The sequence below is a fragment of the Balaenoptera borealis genome (genome assembly GCF_965194805.1).
Source record: "Balaenoptera borealis genome assembly, chromosome: 13".
Taxonomy (NCBI): Eukaryota; Metazoa; Chordata; class Mammalia; order Artiodactyla; family Balaenopteridae; genus Balaenoptera; species Balaenoptera borealis.
The window spans coordinates 63,127,965-63,149,879 of record NC_138870.1 but is presented as its reverse complement, the minus strand read 5'-3'; the positions used below and the strand labels follow the sequence as shown (position 1 = coordinate 63,149,879).

At 34.6% G+C, this 21,915-nt stretch overlaps 1 protein-coding gene across 5 annotated transcripts in view; it reads left to right on the top strand.

Annotated features, from left to right (window-relative positions):
• Positions 1-21,915, top strand: part of KCNC2 (potassium voltage-gated channel subfamily C member 2) — a 198,205-nt gene that overhangs the window by 22,272 nt on the left and 154,018 nt on the right. The gene's annotated exons all lie outside the window — the stretch shown is intronic.

Here is a 21,915-nt window from a genome sequence, read left to right as displayed (position 1 = left end):
TATTTGAGGGGTTTGATCACATGGCTCCATAACAGAGTCAGGAATCAAGAGCTAAAAAATAAAAAAAAGTAACATGAAAGGAATGTCTTCATGCTTAACAGCAGACCTTTCAATCATAGAAAAGACTGGTGAAATGCTGTCAACTCTGTAAATAGCCAAGATTGTTTCTCAATCTAGTAATCTTACTTTTAGGATGAATTATAAGAAAGTGTATTCAATATGAAGAAACTAATCTTTGCACAAAAATATTCCTTGAATAATTATTTTATATTAGTGAAAAATTTGAAATAACTTTAATTTCCAACAAAGGGAGATAAAAGATATATGTAAATTATGACAATCCACATGATGAAATATTACTGTACTGTGAAAAATAATATATATGAAAAAATCTTAGTAATATGGAAAAATATTTATAAAATAGTCTCAGAGCAGGTTTAAATTTTACTTATTTCATATATTATTAGCAACTTAAATATATGGTAAATAAATTCTGAGAATTAGTGAAAAGTTATTTATATAACTGAGCTATAGAGATTTGAGATCATTTACTTTTTCATTCTAAAAGGATTATGTATTTCTAAGTTTTGTACGGTGGTCATTTGTTAACTTTATAAAAAATATGAACGCACCAGTTTTAAAGAGCACATTTCTAAGGTATACCAGTGTGCACAAATGAAGCTCTTAGCACTGAAGATGTAGCAGGTCGGGAATTCCGTAAATCTTTCTGCTTTAAAGGAATGGGTAAAATTATCAAAAATCTCACCTCTAATGTCTAAACTCTAATGCACACCACAGAGAGAAATTATCAGTGAGAAAAATTGTGTCCAATTTAATTTTTATTTATTCATTGATTAGATATTTATTGAGCTTTTTATGCCTCCTAAGCGCTATTGGTACTGGAGATTATCTCTAGCCTGAAGAATCATACAGTCTAACCGGGATTTGGAGGTGCAGCAGACAGGTAAACAAATTACACAGTTTGGTAAATTCATGAGAGAGATACACAGAATGTCTTAAGAACCCATAGGATGAGCATCTAACCCAGACCTGAAAATCAGGAGAGATTTCCTTGAGAAGGCAATACCTGAGCTGAGTCAAATGACAGGTTCAAAGTAGGCAGAAGAGTAAGAAGCAATATGTTCCTGATAGAGGGGGCAACACTGGGAATGCCTCGAGTTTGAGCTCCCCATAAGGCAATCATTTTGGCTTGAGTAGAGTACAGACGCACAGAGGAATGGTGAGGGAGAGCCCAGTGTTTTTCCTTAAAATGCACTAGATGGTTCTGGAACTCCAAGAATCATTCTCAGAGAGGCCTAAAGAAAATTTCCAATAGTCTAGGATTTGTAGGCTCTTTTGTACTGTGACTCCACTGATAATACCTCTATTTTCTTTATTGGCATCACAATGAAATTGAAATTAATAACTAAAGTAACATTTATAGGAGACTATGATAGTACATTTATTTAGTAGATAGCAGATTTTATAGCATTCTGTTTTCAGAAATACATACAAATTGAATAAGTATGTAAACTAATAAATCACATAAACTTAGTAACGTGTTACCATTGTGCCAGTCCAAAGATGTCTTTCATAAGTCTGTCCTCTATTATCTGTTTAAATATAGCATCTGTTATAGCATTCCTATAAAGGGTTACACATCAAGTCTTTTTGTAACTCTTGATTATTCTATTTCTTCCATGAGAATTCGACAGATCTTATATCATTTCAGATGTAGAATTTGCTCTTAACATTCCAGATATATTCTCTGTATCCTTCCAGCTCTATACCTCTGTCACTTCAGAGATAACCTGCATTCACGTATCCATTAATGGATATTTACATACTAAAAATTTCCTATGAGAATATCAGCCGTGATTCTGAATAGTGAGGATTGGGCACGTAACCACCACAAGTATTTGAACTCTGTTTTGTCTCCGTGGATTCACAGATCATTTCACAGGCAGGCACTGAGATACATGTGTCTCTTTAATCAATGCGTCTTACAGGACTAGATGAATATTTTGAATATAATCTTTCTTAGGTGCTGTGAGATAATTAAAAGAGATCACTGTGAGATAATTAAAAGAGATCACTGTGCCTGGTGACTCCTACCTACATTTCCTTAATTCAGAAAAAAATGCTGTGTGGCAGCACATTCTATCAGGCAATGTAAGGGAGTAAAAAGAAGTGCCTGGCAGAATTAGACCTGGATTTACATATCAGCTCTGCCAATTAAATTATTGATTTCCAGGGAGTTACCTCACTTCCCTTGCTGAAAGGGGAGATGTAGTAAGGGTTAAGTGAGAAAAATATATAAATTGACTTCACATAGAAGGTACTTATCTAATGGTTGATATTATTGTTAGTGATTAAATCCGGTGCTATTAACCCAGGTTCCCTTAGCCTAGCCAATCGACATCTGTGGAGACTCAACTAGATGATGAAGTTGGCACTACTAAGTATCTGCTCTTGACCAGTGCAAAAAATGTTCGGCTCCTACAAAGGGATGTATGATTATTAAAATTATTCATTTTGTGTTTCTACAAAATGGAAGACTCTGTGTCATTAATGGGGCTACACAAGTCCTTGTAGAATTTACATTTAGAAAACATGAACCAATTATTACAAGCAAATATGATGTATTATAACAGTGTGTATACAGGGAACATATAGAAAGTGGATCTAACCAAGCCAAGGTAATCAGAGAAAACCTACAGGAATTAAACTTTATATAGATTTTTTTTAACATCTTTATTGGAATATAATTGTTCTACAGTGGTGTGTTAGTTTCTGCTTTATAACGAAGTGAATCAGCTATACATATACATATATCCCCATATCTCCTCCCTCTTGAGTCTCCCTCCCACCCTCCCTATCCCACCCCTCTAGGTGGTCACAAAGCACTGAGCTGATCTCCCTGTGCTATGCGGCTGCTTCCCACTAGCTATCTATTTTACATTAGGTAGTATTTATAAGTCCATGCCACTCTCTCACTTCGTCCCAGCTTATCCTTCCCCCTCCCCGTGTCCTCAAGTCCATTCTCTACGTCTGTGTCTTTATTCCTGTTCTGCCCCTAGGTTCTTCAGAACCATTTTTTTTTTTTTTTAGAGTCCATATATATGTGTTAGCATAAGGTATTTGTTTTTCTCTTTCTGACTTACTTCACTCTGTATGACAGACTCTAGGTCCATCCTTTGAAGGAAGAGTGTGGATTAGGAGAAGTGGGTGTGAACAGGAAATGTGTGTGAGCTATGAGAGGGAGGGTATCAGGGGGACGAGGGATGAGTGCGATACTCTTGAGGAAGAGAATGGAGTTGAGCAAGGCTGGAGCTCTGAGAATCTGAGAGGGAGAGTGGGTGGCGAGATTGCAAAGGCAGATGGAGATAGTGGAGAGCCTGGTAAGCCACTTAAGGATGGATAAAAGGACAAGGGCAAGAAAGGAGGAACAACCAGTGAAGGAGGCATTACACAAATCGAGGCAGGATTCTTCTGTTTGAGCATCTTAGTGTACTTCCCCTTCATGGCTAATTGTCATACAATGTTTGCCTATAGAAGTGCACACAGTGAATAGCAAACTTGAACTACAAGTTTCTTAAAAACAAAGCAACTTTTTACTGGACAATCTGGACTTTACTTATATTTTCTTAACTGGGAAAAATAGTAGCAGCTTCACTTTTTTTTGATCAACAAAATATTTTAAGACAAGAATATTATTCAGTTTACTTTCACATTCCAGGTTAAAATAGATTTCTGTTACTAAAGTTGTGGGACCATCTCAAGGGGAGCTGACATTTCATATTCTTACATCTCTTTATGGTGAGAAGAAAAAGATATCATTCAGTTGGACTTGAAAAGAAGCATAATGATTATGCTGAAATTCCTAACGTGTAGATAATATTTCAAAGACACATGAAAGCCTTACAGAAATTTCAGATGTAGTTTACTTTTATCTCTAGGATTTTTTCGTTTCCTGGTCTTTCCAGTCACTGGTTATTTTATTCCTATGACTGATAATTTTGGTGCATTGGGCACAGTGGTTTTTGTATTTTTTTACTTTTTGGATTGGACACTGAAAAGAAAGTTTAAATATTTTTATTATGGTGGATATCTGCTATAATAGACTACAATTTGTTTTAGAAATGATCATGGTTACAGAAGCTCCTACTTGCTTAGCACAAAGGATTTGTCAAATCCAGGTTTGAGATATATGTATTAGTAGTTTGTGGGGAATATTTGAGCTAAGGTCACCAAAATCTCTGCATTATGTTACTTTATTACGAAACTTGTTGTAAGAAAACTTCTAGTAGTGGAGTCACTCTTTTCAATTAATGCACTGTGATTTTGGAGTGTCTCTGTTAACATATAAATATGTTTCCTGAGAGGGGTAACATTGTTGGGTTCTTTTTAGCCACAAACACTACAACAAATTAGTGATCAGATTGCTAACTGTTCCATCAGTGAGGGTCTGGAAGAAGTAAGAAGCAAAAAACAATCTGTTTGGGGATAGAAGGTCCAAATGATAACTTCTTCATTCTGTCTCTCATGGTCTGCTGTTAGACATCGCGTGTCCCTAGCACCCAGTACAGTTCCTGGCACAAAATAGCCCACAATATCTTGTCCTCAATTCTCAAATCCTGGGGCAGAGGGGGAAGCTCTGGAAAGAGAACATTTTTTTAGTAACTGATTTGCAGTAAAACTTGTCCTGAAGTGAGGTGAGGCTATTTATAGTCTTCTTTATTTATCCCACTTAGTGTGAATGTTTTGATTGCTGCAGAAATATTAATGTGCTTGATTATGGGGTGCTGCCCCAGACCCTGCTGGAGGTGTTACATAACATGTGTTAAAGGTACTGTATTGCCTTTCTAAAATCTAAAAAAAAATCGTAATTCTGGAGTACATCTGGCCCTAAGGGTTTTGAGTAAGAGACTGAAGATCTTGGAAAGTATCACGTATTCAGTGCTTCCCACGAGTCAGGCGGGGCACTATGTGCTGACACCCGTCACCTTTTTAATACATGAGAGGCAGCTGTTGCAGAGTGGAAAGAGCAGGGATTTGGAAACCAAACTACCTGGGTTGGAATTTCAGCTTTATTCTTTAACCACCTGTATGCCTTTGGGTACTAGTCTTTTCCTCCCTTTACCTCAGTTTTCTCATCTCAAAATAGAGAGGTAACATTTCCCTAATAGACTTGTAATGGAGATAAAATGACTTAAGATATGCAAAGCACTTATAACTATGCTTCAGAGAATTATTGTTAATCATTTTGATAAAACTGTGATGTTGGCACAATGATCCTCATTTTATAGATGAAAAATTGAGATATAATGAAGTTTGATAACTTGCCTGTGTTCACACAGCAGGAAAGTCATTGAGAAGGGTTTGAATCCATATCTGTGATGTCATCAGATCTGCATTTTTCACTGTTGTACTCTATTGCTTCTCTGCAAAAAATGGTGCTTTAATGAACTGCTTGGAATGAAAATATTGAGAGAAAGAGGCTGCTTGGAGAAGGTCAAGTGGTAGGTACTCCAGTGGGGGGCCTCAGCAGCCATGAAAAGGTGGACGGGTATACTTAAGGGAGGAGACAGAAATCAAAGGCCGAGATAAAAGTAGTAAACAGTTTTTGCTGCTGTACAATACTGCTTAGGATTGGTCGCAGCTGCATTGCTGTGGATAGGCAGGTATGTCCTGTAGACAGAAGGAGACTGGAAAAAGGGCGATTTAAGCATTGGAAAAAGTGAAAAAACAGTATTGTTAGAAGTAGCGAACCAGTTTACTTTATGAACACAGTTCATTATTCTTAAAGTAAGGGTAAGGAATTATTATTTTCTTAATTCAAATGAGGTCCTCAATCCTTGTACCTGGGATCATAACTCGGTTGCATTTTAAATGAATTGACTCTTTTTTTTAAACATCTTTATTGGAGTATAATTGCTTTACAATGGTGTATTAGTTTCTGCTGTATAACAAAGTGAATCAGCTATACATATACATATATCCCCATATCTCCTCCCTCTTGCGTCTCCCTCCCACCCTCCGCATCCCACCCCACTAGGTGGTCACAAAGCACTGAGCTGATCTCCCTGTGCAATGCAGCTGCTTCCCACTAGCTATCTATTTTATGTTTGGTAGTGTATATATGTCCATGCCACTCTCTCACTTCATTCCAGCTTACCCTTCCCCCTCCCCGTGTCCTCAAGTCCATTCTCTACATCTGCGTCATTATTAAATGAGTTGACTTTTGAGTTTTGCCTTACGTTTCCATGGGAATCCTGAAAACCAATTCGTCAAGTTCCTTACTTTACCTTGAGGATCATTATCTTCAGTATTGAAGACTGTCCATGAAGGCTCTCTTTTCAAGAATTTATTGTGAAGCATTGTACTCAACAAGTTATAAGAAGAACAAAAAGTGTGCAACTATGTGTGAGTAAATAAGAAAATTGTGAAGAAATTTATGTTTTTGGAAAGGCATGAATTATCAAAAATACTAACTATGGAAGACCCTGAAAATTGCCAAAAATTACACTAAGAAGGCTTGAACCTGACTAGTTTCATAACAAGTTCTTCTAAACTTTCGAAAAATGGTAATTTTCACAATATATAATTTATTTCAGAGCATCAGAAAAGATTTTATAAAAAGATACCAAGTAAATGTATGAAAATCTTCCAGTTTTAAATCTGACAGAGTAAACCTTATACAGCAAACTTACCTACAAGTATAGAATGCAAAATTACTAAATGGAATACTTGCAAATTGAATTTAAAGATATTAAAACATTGATCTACCACAATCAGGTTGCATTTATTATAGGCATTATAAGGGTGAAAATCTATTATTAAAACAAGTCAAACCAACACATCAAATAAGAAATAATAAACAGCTTGCATGCCTTGAAATCAAAAGAAAAAAAAAACAATTAAAACTTAATTGGAATAGTGTTTAACAATAAATTGAACATACCAAATTCATTAGTTTTCCTTATACCAAGAAATAACTTGTGATGAAACAGAACTAGTTTATACACGGACGTAACATATAAAAGAGGCTTCACATTGTTAGAAATTAATAGCACCGATTCAACTACATGGAGACTTACATGCATAAATTAACCAAAATACATTAGTAGGTCTGGGGGAAAAAATCAAATTGACTTCAAATCTTTTTTCTCATATAATTGGAATTGATATCCAATTACGTGGCTTTTTTTTTTAATGCTTTGTAAATTTCTTCTTGTCCTCTGATTTAAGGAACATTTCTTTAGCTAGTTGTCATATTTCTTCTTCTATATTTTAACCAAAATAGGAAAAATAAAACTGAGATTGATAAAAATGATAAATGGTCTTTTTTCTAAGGAGCAATTATTTTCACTTTTTAAAAATTATTTGCCCTCTGAATGTTTATACACAAGTAAAACACACTGTATCATTTCCTACAGAAAGCCTAATTTTTACTAGTACTCTGATTCAACCTTAGAACTGATTTAATTTTGTAGTAGTATATACATCAAATATTGTTGGAACACGTAGGTAAAATTTTTTAGAATTATGGGATTTAATTCTTACTCTTTCATAATCTTCTTTCCTTTAGTGTATTTCTGTGTATCATAATTAATCTTGAAGTGATATTTCCTTCTGGTTTGTTTGTTTCCTATAGGGATGAAACGTTCAAGCCTAAAGATAAAATATGCACTGGGTTCCTATTATCTGATCTATTAGCTCATCTGTCCCAGAACTTTACTATTCATGACTTTTTTCCTTTTCTGAATAAGGAGATCTGAAATGCTTGCACCTTTATGAAATGGCAGTGATACTGACTATATAATGTAATTATTGTTAAAGAATAGATGGGGTGGATATGTTCCTTAACTCTGAATTGCTTGCTTCATGCTGGCAGTTTGGATCCTTCTGTATCAAAGGCAGAATTATCTTAGTGCTAAGCTGTGCTCCTAAATGTTTTCATTTATACTATCCCATTTTTCTTTACTACAGTTCTGTGAAAGCTTTTTTTTTTGGAGGGTGGTGAATTTTTATTATTGTTATTATTCTGTTTGATTCAATTCCCATTTGAGGGTTACAGGGCTCTGAATAGTTGCATGCTTACAAAGTTGGTAAGCTGCAAAGCCAATTTTCAAACTTGGTATATCTTGCTCCAAATCTAGGGTACTTTTTACTCTACAATGAAGTGTTTGAAAAGATTTTTAACAGTCAACAAAACACAATGTCAAGAAATGAACTTTCCACACTGCCTTCACCAACATAACCCTGCTAAATGAATTTGATGTCGATTACACTAAGCGCTTCAAGAAGCATTTTGCCATCCCCGTGGATCAATTTTCCAGTTTAATTCTTACCCACCACCTGATTTCTTTTTGGGAAGGCCTAGTTTCTAGTGAGAGCTAGTAGGCCTATGTATCCACACTAATTTGTGTGTTACAGTAGAACTGTATCGCTAAGCTTAGATGTAGGTTGTGATGAAAATAGAAGAGTGTCTTGACTACTTCATTAGTATTTCACGTCTGGGCCATACCTTCAGTGTGTTCCTGGGGATAATTGTATTACAAAAGTTGAGAGGATTAACCAGTATTCTCATTGGGCACTCCACATTCCAGAAGACATGGGCATCAATGGTAGGCCTTGTCACTTGATTCTTGGACAAGGTTTTTACTCTGTCGGCATATCACCTTTACTGTGTTAATATGCAAGTCTGGATATCATCTTTAGTGTGTTCATATGCAGACAAGGAACATTGTTGTTTACCTCTGTCCTCCACTTTGTTCCTTTATAAAATAATTCTGATTATTTTCAGGTAGACACCATTCTCTGTATACAGCTATATGTCTCAGGTGATGTTGACTCCAACCCAGATACAGTGGTGGACCTGAATGATCCAAGAACAATCCCATTTCTCTTATCAATGAATGGTTCAATAAAACAATGAAATTTTAGGGCAAGTCTCCAAGGAAACTTTTGGAGAAATTGTCTTCCTTCTAAAGAGTTTGCCTCAAGATTAGAACTTAATTTTTCTTTTCTGTATGACATTATGTCCAGATATCATGACTGAAACAGTTGTTTGATGAAGGATGAAGTGAATACAAGGGATCTTAGAGCAGAAAAATTGAAGGAACCTGGTCACTAAGGGAGCTGCTGAGTCAACCAACCTTGTAGCCACTCCTGGTTTGCATAAAGTTTAAGATGAATTTTCCTATATTTTAAGTCAGTTTTAGTCAGTATTTCTTGTTTATTGCAGCTGAAAACATCTTAATTTACACAATTCCCAAATTTCCTTCCACTTTGACAATTCTTTAAAAAAAAAAAAAAATATATATATATATATATATAAAATTGATATTCCACAGTAAGCTTATAGGATTAAAAGCACATTTCCTGAACCCTGTGTCTATTCATGGAATAACATTACTTCTTCCTGGTGTTTCTTCACTGCTCTTTTTGCCAGGAAGTAGGGAAAGAGATCAGATTTTATTAAATTCTCTAATGTAAGTTTATTAAAACTTCTCCTTAATTCTCATTTCATCCCATAGCAACTTCTCTTGGAAAGTAGCTCTTGTTTTTTATATTTTTATGTTAACACTTGATCATCATATTAACAAGACAAAATAATAAAAAAAATTTCAACTATAATTCCATTACTTTATGTTATGGGCTGAATTGTAGCCCTCCACAATTCACATGTTGAAGCCCTAACCCTCAGTACCTCACAATGTGACTGTATTGGAGATAGGGACTTTAAAGAGGCAGTTAAGTTAAAATGGGGTCAATAGGGTGGGCCTTAATCCAATATGATTGGTGTCCTTATAAGAAGAGGAAATTAGGACATAGAGACACCAAATAGAGAAAGAACCATGTGAGGACCCAGCGAGAAGGTAGCCATCTGCAAGTCAAGGAGAGAGGTCATGGAAGAAACTGAACCTGTCAATGCCTTGATCTTGGACTTCTAGCCTCCAGAACTATGAGAAAATAAATTTCTGCTGTTAAAGTCACCCAGTCTGTGGTATTTTGTTATAGCAGCTGTAGCAAACTACTATACTCTAAAACAGTTGTTTTCATTTCTTCCTGTTTTCCAATGTGTAAAGTCGACGTGCAGTGTATAATAATTTGGAGCAATGTTTTACTTAACTTTCTTAACACTTCATATTGATGCAGTCTTCCTCTTTATACTTTCTGAGAGACACAGTATCCCATCAATATATTTCTTTTTTCACTACTGTGAATTAAATTATTGAGAACATTACTGAGGCATTAGTGTTAAGAACATATTTGAAAATACACATTTTTTCCATTTGAATTTTTTTGACAAACTCTCAGGACTTGGACTGCTATTTCAGAGGTCACAAATATTTTTAATGCCCTTTAATAAGAACTGCTAGATTAATATACAAAGAGATTATATAAATTTACAATATCATTTGAAATGAATCATTCTGTTTCCAAAGTCGAGATGGTAGGGATTCATTGTTAACTGAAGTGGTGGAAGAGAGAGTTCAATCAGATCAATAGATCACTCTTACTGTAGTAAGGAGAATGGGTTTATAGAAATTAAGGCAAGAATGGCAGTTGGGAAGTAGAAGGCTCCACTAGTGATTTATGGGGCCATGATGATTATTCAATTAAGGCAATGCTAGTGAATATGGAAAAGGGACTTGGATTTGAAATGTGTTAAGGACATGATCTTAACACGATGTCAAAGTGATTATGTGAAAGAGAGAGTCAGATAACTCCCAGGTTTTGGTCTGAGTGACAGGTGTCATTAATTAAGATTGTAAGAAAAGATGATAAATACAATTTAGACATGCTGAATTGATGTGTTTGTGGGACGTGCAGATGCATGTGTCCATCAGGCATTTGAACATATGCCTGAGGCTTAGGGAGAGTAAGGGCTGGAGTATATTAGAGGGTTCAGGAGAGGCATGTAGACTAATGAGAATAGCACCCCAAAAGTAGAACCCTAGGAGATGGCAAAATGTGAAGAGTGGGCAGAGAGGAGTCACAAAGTAGCTTGATAAATAATGGCCATGGAGGTAAGATATCATCATCCAAGAGAGAGCCAACCATCAAACGAAGGGGGTAAAACATTTACAAAGGATTCAAACAAAGGTCACCATGACCTGTGCAGTCTAGAAGTCCAATAATATAAGGCCTGAAATGTGCCTATCCAATTTATCAACATGGAGATTATTGATGACTTTTGGATGAGCAGTTTCTGTGTGGGAAGCTTCCATATTCCAGTGGGATGAGAGGAAATAGTAAAGTCTAGTGTAAAATATTATTTCAAGAAGATTGTCTAAGAAAGGAAAGTAAAAGAGTTTTAGTAAGAAAGAACTGCAAATTCAGAGAACTGTTGATCTGGATTCAGGGAGGATATTGTTTGAAGTTGGATATGACTTGAACATATTCAGAGCCAGGAGAGATCAAGAAATTGAAAAAGAAGGAAAATAAATAGATTTTGAAATGAGTCAAGGAAAAGGCAGAAAATGAAATGACTTACAGTAGACTCTCAATATTTCCTAAATGAATAAATGAGTTGATACCAGTGGAGGGATTAATGAATCACACAAGAATCACTCATCCTCTGAGAATGAAGGTAATTGCATAGTATCAGGTTTAAATGTAGATAAAATTCTAAATGGGTCAGGAGATGAGCCAGTTTATGTCTGCGGTTTTGGTTTTTATGATGAAGTAGCAGGTGAGAAGTTGAATAGGACATTTGAGAGGATATTAAAGGCTTGTACCATATATATTAAATTACTGAGAAAAAGAGAATTTATCAGGAGGAAAGATTACTACATAATTATATGATCTGGGTTTGGAGATTTTTCTCAATGAAGAGAGATGAGTGTGGACAGGGGTGGAGAGGGAGATCAGGGCAAATCTCTTGATTCTCATCTTTCTCAGTAAGATGACAACTAATGGGCATTGCCATGGGATATGGTATGTTGTATTATTTTTCTTCAGTGTATAGTGTTGTTACCAGTTTTTGTATTTTTTAATGAGAGGATTTGAATTCAAAGCTGCAAAAATTGTGAATCTGGTAGAGTACAGTACATTGGGTACAGTTATCTGTTTTTTTAAAAAAATTATGGTAAAATATACATAACATAAAATTCACCATTTTAATAATTTTTGTGTGTACAGTTTTATGGTATTAAGTACATTCACACTGCTGTGCAACATTCACCACCATTTATCTCCAAAACATTTTCATCCTCCCCTACTGAAACTCTGTACCCATTAAACACTAACTCCCCGTCTGATTTTCCCCCACCCCTGGCAACCACCATTCTACTTTCTGTCTCTATGGATTTGGCTACTCTAGGAATCTCATATAAGAGGAATAATACAATATTTGTTCTTTTGTGACTGGCTGATTTCACTTAACATACTATTCCGAAGTTTTCATTCACGTTACAGCATGTCAAAATTTCCTCCTCTTTTTAGGCTGAATGATATTCTATTGTATGTATGTATCACATTTCGTTTATACATTCATCTATGGGTGGGCACTTGGGTTGCTTCATATTTGGCTATTGTGAATAATGCTGCTGTGGACATGGGTGTACAGTTATCTATTCAAGCCCTTGCTTTCAGTTCGTTTGGAGCTATACACAGAAGTGGAATTTCTGGATCATATGATAATTCTATGTTTAATTTAGTGAGAAATTACCATACCATTTAGCAGCTGCACATGTTTACATTCCCATCAGCAATGCCCAAGGTTTCCAATATCTCCACTTTCTTGCTAACACTTGTTATTTTCTGTTTTTCTGATAGTAGCCATTTTAAATGAGTGTGAAGCTGGTATCTCATTGTGGTTCTGATTTTCATTTCTCTAGTGACTAGTGATGTTCAGCATCTTTTCATGTGCTTATTGGCCATTTGTATATCTTCTTTGGAGAAATGTCTATTCAAGTCCTTTGCCCATTTCTTTATCAGGTGGTTTTTGTTGTTGTTGTTGTTGTTGACTTGTAGGATTTCTTATATATTCTAGATATCATTCCCATGTCAGATATATGCTTTGAAAAATATTTTCTTGCACTCTGTGGGTTGCCTTTTCATTCTGTTGATAATATCTTTTGATGCACAAAAGTTTTTAATTTCGATAAAGTCTAATTTATCTAGTTTTTCCTTTGTTTACTGTGCTTTTGGTGTCATATCTAAGAAATAATTGCCATATCCAACGTCATGGTTCAATTCTCCTATATTTTCTTCTAAGACTTTTATATTACTTTATCTGTTTTAATGGTAAATCATCACACTAATTATTTTTTAATACTATGAATAAGAAAGTATAATGGCTGAAATAAAATTATAATAAATAATATCTAAAATTAAACTAATAAAAATGAAAGTAGCATATCTCATGGAAGAATTTCCCTACTTATTGAAAATCAGTTTACAATAAAACTGCACTTATATTATTGTGATAATGCAAATAGTTTGCTAAACATTGATATGGGATAGGGATGAGCAAAGTTGACTTGGGACATGGTCTGCTAAGAGACAGTAGATTATGGAATTTAGTAGGTGATTAAAATAAAGCAGGAGTGGCCCATAAGGCTTGAAAATTCCAACTTTCAGTAAAATCACATGGGTCTCAAACTCCACAGTTATCTTGAAAATTTTTCTACAATTTTCTCTTTATCCAATTGATTGCTGAGTTTAAAAATGTTTGTCTTACTATTACCTCTTACCTACATATTCTTCCCATTCGCACACTGCTGCTCTTTTGATATTACAGAAATAGCTTCCACAATGAACTTCCTATCTCCCCTGCATGGATTATTCATGGGAAGATTATGGCATTGGGAAAGTTGGAGCATGTATTTTTCTTAAAAAATTTGGTATTAGGTATTTAAAAAATACATTGAAAGAGGCATTTTGGAAAAAAATCATAACTTTATTAGACTTCCGTACACTTATTTTATGGTTCAGGGTTTTTTCTAAAATTATTTATTCGGGGTATGCCAACTACTCTTACACTATGTTGTTAATCTTGCTAAAGCACAACTCAGATAATATGCTTACTGACTTCAAATCATCCAAGGCTATTCTTATCTTCCACAGCATTTATGCATTCATTCATTTAAAAATATTGAGTAACTTCTATGTGCAAGTTGCTGTTTTGGGCACTGGAGATGCAGAAATGAACAAATCAGACAAAACCTTTACTCTTGTGGATTTTACATTTTATTGGGGGAGCAAATAGAAAATAAATGAATAATTAAATACTGCATATTATGTGGTGATAAAAGTATGGAGAAAAATATTTGACAAGAGATGAGGGCTTCAATGTCATAACTATCAAGAAGGGCTTCAGTGAAAAGAGGATATTTGAGCAGAGGCCTGAAGGAAGTAAGATAGGAAGTGGGGCAAAAAAAAATTATGTGAAAAGTGTATTCAGGTAGAGACAGCGGGCAAGTGCACAGGTTCCATGCTAGAAAGTATGCCTGGTGCATTTGAGGAGCACCAGGGAGGCTGTTTGGCTGATGCAGGGATGGAAGAGAGCAGCGGTAAATGGAGTCAGAGTGTTTGAAGGGCCTGTAGGCTGTTATAAGGACTTCAACTTTTACTCTGAGTCAGACGCCATTGAAACATTTGAGCAAGAAGAGTGACATGACCTGGCTTCTGTTTAAAATGATTACTGTGGTCATTATTGTGAAACACATTGTAAGGTTGGGAGCAAGGGCTGAATCAGGGTTAGGGGGCTATTGTAAGAATATAGGCAAGACATGGTGGCTCTCAACAGAGAGGAGGTTATAGAAGTGAGTTACAGCCCAACCTACATTTCTTGTCCCATTCCAGCTCAGATGAGAGGATGGCAGCAGTGGATGACAGTGCTTAGGGCAAGCATGTACAATAATGAGAGTAATACCAAGGATGGAACCCTAAGAAACAGCAAAATGCAAGCGTAACTGCCATACATAACTGTACACAGTGTTTCAGTTAAGTCTGACTTCCTGATCTTTGGCCATTCTTCTGTACTTTTTGCTCTTTGGCCTTTACCTGAGCATTGGCTTATATTTCCTACATGTCAAAATTCTATTACTGATTTAAAATTCATCTCAGAGCCACTGCCTTCATAAATAGGGTTGTCAAATTTAGCAAGTAAAAACATAGGAGGTCCAATTAAATTTGAATTTCAGATAAGCAATGAATACTTTAAAAATATAACTATGTCCCAAATACTGCATGGGACACAGTTTACTATTTTTTCATTGTTTATTAAAATTCAAATTCACCGGGGAGTCCAGAATTTTATCTGGCCAACCCTATTAATAAGCTGTACTTGAACACTGAAGTTTGTCAGGATAGGTTTTGTTATGCCAAGGTAAAATGAAACTCCAAAGTCTTTGAGACTTTAGACAACAAAGTTTTGTTTCCTGCTTATACTACATGTACTTTATGGAGCAGCAGAGAAGCCCTATTAATTGTAGTTCTTCAGAGACTACCATTTCAAAGTTGCTTCTTACGATGCCAGAGGAGGAAAATAGAGAGTTTTGCAGAATCTCACATTAGCAATTAAATGCTCTGGCCTGGAAGTAACAAACATAACTGCCACTTGCAACTCATTGGCCAGAAATAGTCCTTTGGGCCCATCAGCTAAAGAGGAACCAGAGTCCAATTCTATCATGTCCTGGGAAAGAGGGGGCTGGAACTATGTAGAGAAAAGCACCAAAGGTGTGATCTCTATGTACAATTCCCCATAGGTGTGATCTCCCCTTTCTTGAGCCCCATAGGGATTTATTTGTTATTCCCGAATGATATTTATCTTATTTTAACCACTTTCTACTTATTTAATCCTTTTGGGATAAATTATTTGAGAGGCAGAGCTTAGAATTATATTGACAGAGAGTAGAACTTCAATTCATGTGTGTTGAATTGTTCTTACATTTTGTGCCTCACTTACCTCTCTCTAGTCCCAGCCCTGTGTGAAGGTGGGATTTCATCTGAACGTTGCTGTTGAGATGTCCAGTGTTGTGGTCTTCATTGGTCTTTCAGGTACACAGGCTCTCCTCTGCTTCTCATTTGCCTGGCTGTTTTCCTGGAGGTACTATATGGCAGGCAGGAAGCAGATTCCTCTGCTTCTGGACACTACAGATTCTCTGCTCCTTGCACCTCTTTACTACTGCTGTCTCCAGTTTGGAGGAATTAATTTGGTATTAATTTCTTTTTCTTAACTTTTCTCTTTTCTGCTATCCTTTCAGTCAGGTTGGACAAACAGATGTTCACACATAAGCACATGTGTACAAAACCACAGTTAATTCAATAGAACATATAGGAAAATATGTTGACTACTCAAATGAGAAACTTCTTTTTGAATCCATCTGGGATAAATAACCAAATTTTGGTGGATTTCTGCCAGAAATAGACTTCATTTTCTAACAACTGAGAAGACACATTTCAGTAAATACCAAGAATTGGGGAATGGAAGAAAATTGAGAGATTCAAACTCTAAGTGAAGACTGGATTTAAATGACCACTTTCATATCTGAGGAGTGGATCAGAGGCAACACATGTACTATGTCAAGGAAAATTCGTTTGTATCAATAAGAGATTCAGACTGTACAACAGTGCGGCAAAGTTTTCATCTTTCTTGTGGTGAGAATGAAGCAAAATAAGATAGGTTCTTGCTACTCTTTATTTTATATTCACTAGGGGAATCCACGTGCCATGGAGAGCATCAAAAGTGATTAAGATGGTCATCCAATTATTATATTTCAGAACATTTAAAAAAGTAGTTTTATATATCAGCACCCATTTTATGACAGTTTAGTTGTGTGTTTAATAATTTTTAAGAATTCTGATCAAGCTTAATCAATGATCTAGAATATTCAGGTTTGCTATGATTTTGATTACCAGTTAAATTAAGGAACTAGGTTGGAAAAATGTCAGAGCTATGAGGAAGAATAATATTTAACCAAAATTCAATCAAAATCTATATTAAAGAAGTTACTGTCTTTAAAATGAGTTTTTTGTTGTTGGGAAGGATTACGTATATTATGAAGATTAAAAAAATGAAACTCAGAAGAGGAGGAAATGAAAGTACGCTGAAAGTGATTGTATTTGTTAAAATTCTTTCCAAACTGGTTTTTTACCTTGTTGCCCAGAGAAGATAAAGTACAAATGAAGTTTGGTTGGTTAAGAAAATTATGTATATATTTCTTTTGATTTCACAAATTTTAAAAGAGAATTTTTATTTTGCACCCTAAATGATATTATCTTATCATTACTAATGGGGCATCATTGAAGGTCTTGTTGTATACATTTTGAATAATTTGTGCTATTTCATTGGTTATAATTAATTCTACTAGTTTTTTCAGAGTTGTTGAAGTCTTACGTCTATTTTGTGATAGTCAATGATTCATCCATTTATTCAAAAATATTTTTGTTCAGTGCTTACTGTGTGCCAGGCACCGTGCTATGTGCTAGTGTAGAGATTTACCTGGGAAAGACTATCAGGGCCAAAGACAAAGGCAATCCCAATTAGCTTTATGCTTGAAACAGATTATTTTAATTACTATGATTTATTTTTGATCACATTGGTTTCTGGGTTTCAAAAATGGAGGCTACACATAGTAAATTAACTGCCTGGTGGAGAGATAACTTTGACAAAAAATGTTTGCTCTTTCCTTTCTGGCATCTATCTCAACAGAAGATTGATGATTAAAAACGTCATCTACTTGACTTTTGCAAAGGAAAGCCTTTCTGTTAGTCTTATTATTTGCATTATATTTTTGAGCAAATCTTTACAAATAGTCATAACAATGGCTTAAACCAAGTAAGAGAATCTTTAAATGAAGATTGTGCAAACTTTTCTTCCAAAAATATTGAAACAGATTTTTAATATTTATTTTGGCTGAATTAAATACATTTGGACAGATTCTAGGTTCTAGCCAGTCATACATTATTTACAACCCCTACTTATACATTGAGTATACATTATTACATTATTTACAACCCCTACATACAGAATTATTTGGGAATAAGTATGATGAGGGAATAAACATTTTAAAAAATATTTGAGCAATTCTCCTTCTGCTGATATGGTTTTAAACAGAAAACGCGGTTGTCAAAATTAAAGTCAAACGATTATATTTATCATTTTTGAATCTCAAAACCATTGTGTTTTGGTTTTTACTTAATTATATTTTCCTAGTAAGTTTACGTGAAACTTATTGTTTGTATGGAAACAATGCAGTTTAAAATTATAGAGCATAGGAGTTAAACCAACTCTGGTTCTGCAGCCTGGCACCACCACTTTCTAGCTTCTTTATGACCTTGGGCAATCAGCTTCTCTGACTTAGTTTTCTAGTTTGCAAAACCGGGCTAGTGCTCTTATTTTGCTTTAGTAAAGGACTAAACACAGTACCTGGTAAGTAGACAAGTGCATAATAAACAGTCCATTATTATTTCTTATCGAATATATTTACCATGTATACCTACTAGACTTATGCATAGTAAATACTTAAAAAGAGAGATACAAAAGTCATTAAAGAATTTTTTTTCTCCAGTGCTTGATTGATTTGCCCAACATAACCATGACTTTCAGTTTTCTCAAATCATTCACTGAAAAAAACAAAAACCAGCATTCATTTTGTCAATTACAGGAGGGTAAATGATGAACAGCAAGAAGAGATTAGATTTTTGGAGACAGGTATTCCAAATCACTTGGATGTGGAACTCATTTTGGCCTTTGGCAATCTCATATAATACATTTTTAACAAAGAGTTGTCATTCAAATATGGAAGATAAAATGTAGAGATTAAAGCAAAATTGGAAATGATGATTGAGGATTTAAGATAACTTTTTTAATGCATTATAGATTAAAGGCCATCAGGATGTCAGACAATCTTGAGATGCTGATTAAATTCTCTATAAAATAGGAGTTATCCGAAAAGAAAGAGGATTTAAAAAGGGAAAATAATAAAAAATTTATCCTGTAGAATGCATGATTTAATACCTCAGTCTTTCTCGCAGTACTTTTAAGAAAACAGAAATGCCCAAAGTGTAGAGCTGTAAACACAATGCATCAATTACAACTCAGATTGGTGAAAGAAAGACCTCTCTGCTAAGACAACTCTAGTTATCAAACTTTATTTCTAATTTCATGTGTCTTTACATATGTTAACCTCAAGGTTATTTTGTTTGTACAGTTTTCTCACTGTGTCGTTCCAGTATTTACCTATGATTTTCTTTTTGTGTGTTATATTTATGAATGGTTCCCAGCTTGCAATTATCATTATTTCTAAAGAGGAAAATGTGACCCATCAGGAACTTCTATTTTATATTTTTGAGAAAAATGTTAGATTTTTAATCCATCAATTTACTCTTTGTAGTATTTATTAAATGAATTTTATTTTACAAATGAAAAAATTAAACAGTAAATAGATTGCTAAATAGAAACAAAAGGAGGAAAAAAAAACCAGATAATAGAGTAAAAATTCATCCGTTGCCCTATGCTTGCTGATAACCACGATTATTACTCTTTGGATGTATATTGTTTTATATTTTTCATATATTCACATGTACATTAATGCACATACTACACTGTTTTATTTTACAAAAATTAAACCATATAATAGTTTTGTTCTCTCTCGCTCTTTTTTTACTTTACAATATACATGTACTCTCATTTCTGCCTGAATATACACCTACATGGTAATTTCAATGGTTACATAATATTCCTTAGAAAGCTACATTATTTAACAAATTCTCATTTTTGAACATTTAGAACATTTATGAAAGGCAGTAATAGATGTGTAATGGTTAAGAGCATGGTCCCTAAATCTAGATTTTCTTTGTTCAGCTGTCAGCTCCGCCACTAATGGATGAGTAATTTGGGGAAAGTTTTTAATAATTCTCTTGCTGGGTTTCCTCTCAGGGTTATGAGGATTTAATGGATCAATGATAAAAATCATAACATTTTTAAAATTGAGATTAATCTTGGGCTGGAAAAGCAGAGTGAAATCTTGTACACTGTCTCACTGCTGATGCAACAAAATCCTTCTAGAGGGAGAGGCCTGAAATAAACATTCTATAAGTCTCACCATTAGACATTTAAATCAGAGATGTATTGAATTGTACAGACAATGCAAAATATCCCTGATCTATTGCAGATCCTTATTGGATTAAGTATTTAACCCCTCAAACTATCTGCCTAACTGTGGAAAGGATGCAACTGCTCTGGGGAAGAGATTTTCAACTTCAGCCTATGTTTTCTTTCTTAAATATACAACTTTTGATATATAAATGAAAACTTAAAAGACAAGTGAAAAAGCAAGAAAATCAAGGGAAAATTACTAGACAGTAGAAACAGACACACAGATAATTCACACAGTAGGGTTAGCAGACAAGAACTTTAACTACAATGGACATATTTTAAAAATAAAAGAAATATGAACTTTAAAAAGATGAAATTTCAAAAATGGAGAATTTTATATAGACTTTCAAACCATCAGAGAGAGTCAAGTGGATATTCTACTAATGCTAAACTTAGGAACTCATTAGGTTGGATTAAAAACAATTAGAGATATCAGAACACAGGTTTAATGAAATCAAAAGGCTGATCAATAAAAAACACATCTGGAACACAGAGGGGAAAAAGAATAAAAAGAACAGAAAAAACTTAATAGATATTTCGGGCATAATAAATGGTGTAAACTTTGGGAAACTAGAGTACTAGAAAGAGAGGGGAATGAATGAAAGAAACAGTATTTAAAGTGATAGTGGCTGAGGATTTTCTAAAACTGGTAAAACTTAGGTTCAAAAGCACATGAAAAATGCTCAACATCACTAATTATTAGAGAAATGCAAATCAAAACTACAATGAGGTATCACCTCATACTGGTCAGAATGGCCATCATCAAAAATTCTACAAACAATAAATGGTGGAGAGGGTGTGGAGAAAAGGGAACACTCCTACATTGTTGGTGGGAATGTAAATTGGTACAGCCACTATGGAGAACCGTATGGAGATTCCTTAAAAAACAAAAATAGAGCTATCATATGATCCACCAATCCCAATCCTTGGGATATATCTGGAGAAAACCATAATTCAAAAAGATACATGCACCCCAATGTTCATTGCAACACTATAGCCAGGACATGGAAGGAACCTAAATGTCCATCAACAGATGAATGGATAAAGAAGATGTGGTATATATATACAAGGGAATATTACTCAGCCATAAAAAAGAAAAAATAATGCCATTTGTAGCAACATGGATGGACCTAGAGATGGTCATACTGAGTGAAGGAAATCAGACAAAGACAGATATCATATGATATTGCTTATATGTGGAATCTAAAAAAATGGCACAAATGAACTTATTTACAAGACAGAGTCACAGATGTAGAAAGCAAACTTATGATTACCAAGGGGGAAGGGCAGGGGGATAAATTAGGAGATTGGGATTGACATATACACACTACTATATATAAAATAGATAACTAATAAGGACCTACTGTATAGCACAGGGAACTCTACTCAATACTCTGTAGTGACCTATATGGGAAAAGAATCTAAAAAAGAGTGGATATATGTATATGTATAACTGATTCACTTTGCTGTACAGCAGAAACTAACACAACATTGTAAATCAACTATATTCCAATAAAAATTAATTAGAAAAAGAAGTTCAGAGAACCCTAAGTGAGAAAATTAAACACACCTAGGAACACAATATTCAAATTTCTGATAATGACAGATAAAAAGAAACAATAAATATGATTTAGCTGGATTTAAAAAAATAAAGAAATAAGACCCAACTGTATGCCAGGCACTGTTCTGTGTACTTGTGTAGCATCTAAAAAGCCATTACCTAACTCCAGACCACAGAGATTTACTCCTATGTCTAAGAGTTTTATAGTTTCACTCATACACTTAGGTCTGTTATC